Raw genomic sequence first — 5,875 nt, 5'->3', positions numbered from 1 at the left:
GATCTGCATGACCTCAGTGGTTACTATACTCTAGAGGTAGTATCGCTGCGTGGAGCTTTGGCATATTGTATTGCATACTCTGTGTTTAGTCGTCACTAAATTGAATAATGATCATATGAATAGCATCGGTAGATAATTTGGTTCTTGTTCTATCATTGTTTCATGGCTGGACGGTTGCGGTTACATAAAACTTGAAATGTATATTTTGCAACCATGATGTATTCCATTTCGAAATAAATTTGGATAATTGCTCAATAGAGCGGATTTTTTGGGCTTTATATTATATATAAAAAAAACGGTTTATTATCACGAAAGCCTATTTTTCTCAGAAAAGGTGAAATTGGTTCTCACACGATAATGTGCTCAAATGCGAGTATAGAAGGGAGTATGTGGTAATAATCACTGCACAAATATTACTACCTGCGCTTAATGAATTTAACATGAAATGTGAGAACATACTATTCTTTACACACAAGTTTACCATTCCATTTAACATGTGTGTCAATAAAACAACATGAAACTGTTTGATATAATGGTATTAGTAGTGTGTTTAAATCACTATTAGGAAATCTATTATAAATGGTATACTCAGCCTGAACCAAGCCTGTATTGTTTACTGTCCTCTTGGTTTACCAAGCTGACATCTTACCTAGGAAAGATGAGATGAGCCATGTTTTCAAATCTTTCACAAGCCAAAACTGTAGCATGGCATTTGAAAGAATTTTTCTACTTCCGGAGACTATTTTTCCCGGTTAAATTGTATTCAGGGGCAGGGGCCCGTTTCAATAAAGATCGTAGGGCTTAAGATCGTAACTTTCTGACGTAACTCTGTTTTTGGTGTAAATTGCGTTTCAATAAGAATATCGTAAGGAAATTATCGTAAATTCTGGTCGTAACTTTACGGGAGCACCTAGCCTCTCTTAAGAAGCGTAAATATGGCGGCAGCGTTTGGCGTTCTTTACATGGCAATAAATAATAATGGGATTGAGAGGACGTTTCCGGCAAGGTTAACCCTAGCCGATGTCCGGGAAGATATTGTCATCTCCCGGTGTCGGTTGGGGAGTGCAGAGATACTCGAGCTTTTGGCCTTGATATCAGAGGATGTTTCCCCGCAGACGAATCGCGGGCACTCGATTTCGGCAGAGACCAAGGTAAGCACTTGAGGATAAACTTATTCATTTGAAGAGTTTTAGTGTTTCGTTGGATTAAAACAATATTTGGGTAAGCTCCCTTATTTCGGTTGCTAAGGAAAGAAAATAGTTGAGTACACCGGCGGTTCAAGACCACCACGACTAAACAACAAAAAAATACGAAGACAAAATAAAAGTCCATCCAATTCGGTTTTGTTTGTTAACACACCTAATTCAGGCATTTACACAGTTTGGCACTTGGATTAATGAAGTGTATTGTACTTGTGTATTTGCTGATAACTACCGCTGCAAGTACGTTTGGAATTTTTAAAAGAACATCACTTATTTTCGGATGGAATATTCGGATGGGAAATACAACAGCATTCTGACAACTGTTGACCTCATGTACATGACTGTTGTCTCTATTTAACAGGGAAAGTATACTACGTAGATATTTATTGTTTTTAACATGTAAATACATATGTTGACATAAAGGTAGTCTAGGCAAGTTGGCAACTCATTGTTTTGAAAAATGTATTTGATCCATTTTTGTAATTCCAGCTTTTGCTGTCACTTCGGTTCCTCGGCAAAGGGGATTTCTATTCAGAGGTTGGTGACCTGCACGGTGTGTCAAGGTCATCCATGAGTAGGCACCTCCATGAAGTTGTTGCGGCCATCATCAATAAGATGAAAAATATAAGGCAAGTCCACATTTAATCTTGAACGTTACATTAACTTACATGAAACTAACAAGCATGGTATTGAAATGAATGCTGGAAATGCATTATGCTCAAGAAAAATTGGCTGCCTACATTAATGCTTCAAATGGCAATATGGCAGATTTTAAAAAGGGAAGAATAAGTGAATTTAAATTAAAATTAGTAGTGGCTTGTCAGTTACTTTCCACTTCCATGATTGTCATAGTTAAATTCATATTTATTGAGAAACATGAAATATACTGGTACATTTGTTTTTTTAAACAGGTTTCCAACGACTTTGGAAGAGAGGCGAGAGGCCAGTTTGGGGTTTTACACACTTTGTGGCATTCCAAGAGTTCTGGGAGCTGTTGATGGGACGTTAGTGCCTATCATAGCTCCCCATGACAATGAGGAAGTATATGTTTGCAGAAAAGGTTAACACGCCCTGAACATACAGGCTGTTGTCAATTCAAATATGAGGTTTGTATTTGTAAATGGATATTAAACATCATAAGACAAAAATGAGCGATGAGTTTAATCTTTTGTACATTGTCTAAATATACTGATTGTACAATATGTTTTTTGGGACCATAAACCATACTATCCATTAAAAATGATATTATATAAAAAGAAAAAAAGGCATTTTTCAGACAATTGATATTTATTGTGAGAGGTCGTATTACTGAAATGAAGGAATTGACCACAAATGCAGCAGGTTCTGTCAACACCGTCAATTTGTGATAGTGCAGCTTTAATCTCTGCAAGCATGATTTTTAATTGAAGGACAACACAATGCTTACCCTTTAAATTATTTAATATCTCCACTTTATAATGTTACAATCACATACCGGTAGACATAAAGAAAATCAATAATTTTGGAGTTAAAATTATTTTCATTGTTTTTAATACAACACAGTAAAGACCATTTGTTTTATTGTAGGTTCAATGATGTTGTGTCCAGATGGCCTGGATCTGCAAATGATGCAGGCATTTTTGATAACTGTGGTTTGAAGGTAAAACCTTTATATTTGTCACCCAGAATTTCTGTTTTAATAATGAGACTGAAAATGAAATATAAAGTTTAGAAGCGTTATATGGCACCATTGTAATGTGATGTTTATATAATTTTGAAAGCACGGAATACAATGTAACATACTTGTACAAACTTTTTGTATGTATTGATTAAAATGCTCAATGTTTATATTTGGTGATATTATAATGACAAAAGAACAAGCACTATTATTTGATTGATGTATTATTTATTTTAAGAGACACCTAGAGCTGAACGATGTAGGGATGTTGTTGGGTGATAGCGGCTATCCATTACGCCACTACCTCATGACCCCAGTTCTGCGGCCACAAGGGAGACAGCAAACAGCTTACAATGTTGCTCATGCAAGGGGGAGGGTCGTTGTGGAACGAGCCTTTGGACTATTGAAGTCAAGGTTCAGGTAAATGATGGAATGAGCTAGGTCATCAATATATGTATATTTCTGTAAACAACACTCCGCTGTTTCATACAATGTGCATATTTTTGACAAACTTGAAAATATTGGATATGAAGTAATAATTGACTTGCGTCAATTATTTGACCAAAGTGATTAATTGGTCGAATAAAAACATGTTTAAAAATAAAACATGCATTTTAGGTGTTTGCACAAGACTGGGGGCTGTCTGATGTTTTCCCCTGACAAATGCGCACAGATTGTCACAGCCTGCATCCACCTGCATAATTTATGTCTAGACCGGTATGTGCCAATGCCAGGAACAGTTCTGAGACAGGACGGTCAAGATATGGACCAGCAGCAACTTGCTGTACCAGCACCAAACCACAGCGGGGTGCTTCATCGGAACATTCTTATAAATCGATATTGAACTGTTAATTGGTTTATTTTTTATATGGGCAATTTAATTAATAAGACGAGTTTAACTACTCAATACAGTGTCGGCACTATATTTACACCAGTTTTTTTGCTCGCTTATTCGAAGAATAAGGAGGGCTATACTATTCGCCCCAGCGTCGGCGTCTTGTTAAAGTTTTAGGGCAAGTTGGGATTTTCACTTATAAGTCCAATACCCTTCATTAAAGTTTTAGGGTGGGTTAAAGTTTTAGGGCAGGTTAAAGTTTTAGTGCAAGTAATAAAAAACTTATATACCCTTCATTCAATGCAGTTAGTACTTTTCAGAATTATTGACGAACATCTTACAACAAGGAACATAACCCCATTTTAGCCCTAAATACAATTTATTGCCATTGAATGTTTTTCTTTTCATTAAAACTTTTCTTTTGAAAGGCTCATTTTTATATTCCTAACCACTTTTTCGTAAAGGGAAAACAAGTTATTTAAATGACTTGTGTCATTGTTTGGGCGGGCTGGTTTAAGGGCAACGTCAAAGTCGCCTTATGTATCGAATAATTTTAGCTAGGTTTGACATGAAGAGAGCAAACTTGGTATATAAAGAGTTTATGGAGACCTTTTATGGGAATGCATTTAGGGCCCCTAGGATCAAGGTCAAGGTTACTTTCAATAGAAAAAGGGTTGGTATTGAATAACTTAAAATGACACTCTTATTCAAATTCAATATATACACATGTATAACAAACATTAATTTTTAGTGATACACCTTTAACTACTTAATGCACTCATGGAAAATAAAACATTCTGATAACGAATATTGTAACCGTGTATTTAATAGCAGAAAGCGCAAAAATATTAAATGATTGGTGAATGCTAAAAGATTTACTTTGATGTTCTATTGTCTAAGGTAGAAATACTGTGTTCTCTACGCATTTCTTTCAAATTAAACTCGGTATCCTTCTTAAGAACCACTGTTTTCGACATTTATTCACCCTTTTTGGAATATCAAAACAATTGTATTAATTGTGTTAAATCTTATGTGGGAGTAATAGTGCATCTTTAAGTAAGGGTCTTCATATTGGAACCAAATTTGGCATATATGAAGAGTTTATATAGACCTTTCCTGAGATTGTGTTTGTGGCCCCGAGAGTTATGGTCAAGGTCAAAATATAAATGTGATTAGTACTGAATAACTCAAGTAAGGGTTGACATAGTGTGACCAAACCTGGTATGTAGGACATGTTTATGCAGATTTTTCATGGATTGCCTTTTGGCCCCCTGAGGTCAAGGTCACTGTTACTATAAATAGATTACTGTCTCAGTTATGTTTGACATACTGTTACCAAACTTGATATGTAGGAAGTGTTTATGGAGGTCTTCCATGGGATTTTGTTTGGGGCCTTTATGATCAAGGTCACTGTTACAAAAAATAAAAGAAACAGTTGAAACTGAATCCCTTTTGCTAATCATTAAAAACCTTCTTTTGTCACATTGCGATTCTTGTTAACTTTTCAATTTGATTGTTTTATTGCTTTTGACATGCACATATTACATCGTCATTGTATTCACTCCTAAGTCAAAGCGGCATAGTCGAGCGCGCTGTCTTACGACAGCTCTTGTTCCATATATTACCTTTAAAGCATTTTAATTAACATCTCCGATAGTGCATCTCTGTGACAGCCCTTGTTCTAAATGTTATGCTTTACTTTGTGTGTTATCAAATGCCATTTTATGCTTTGAATATTACCTCAAAAGTAGTAAACAAAATAAATGATATTGGGACATTAAGTTATTATATCGCTCTTGTTTTTGTTAGGTAAGTGTATGTGCATTCTTAAATGTGCACTAACGTTGGCCTCTAAGCTTCTTCATTAACATTTGTGAAGGTTGTCTACAAACATATTCCATTGAGCAAAAATTCACTAGTAACATGTTCAATTATTTATTCTGTAATATAACATGGTAGATATATCACAGCTATACATATCACAGAAGATGTAAAATGTTAACAGCAACAGCATTTAGGTATAACTCAATAGATAATATACTATTTACAACACACACTGAGAAACACATTTGCCACAAATTCTCTACTTCATGTTCATTATTTATAAAGATGAAAATATCATTTCTAATTCTGATCTTTTAATATGAGGTTACTTTATAGAAATTTTGTTATTTAAGATAT

At 35.0% G+C, this 5,875-nt stretch overlaps 1 pseudogene; it reads left to right on the top strand.

Moving 5' to 3' along the window:
• Positions 1-935: 935 nt before the first annotated feature.
• Positions 936-3,703, top strand: LOC128202865 (putative nuclease HARBI1; annotated as a pseudogene).
• The last annotated feature ends 2,172 nt before the right edge of the window (positions 3,704-5,875 follow it).

This window comes from Mya arenaria, chromosome 9, assembly GCF_026914265.1.
Source record: "Mya arenaria isolate MELC-2E11 chromosome 9, ASM2691426v1".
NCBI classification, from domain to species: Eukaryota; Metazoa; Mollusca; class Bivalvia; order Myida; family Myidae; genus Mya; species Mya arenaria.
This window is presented reverse-complemented; position numbering and strand designations above follow the sequence as displayed.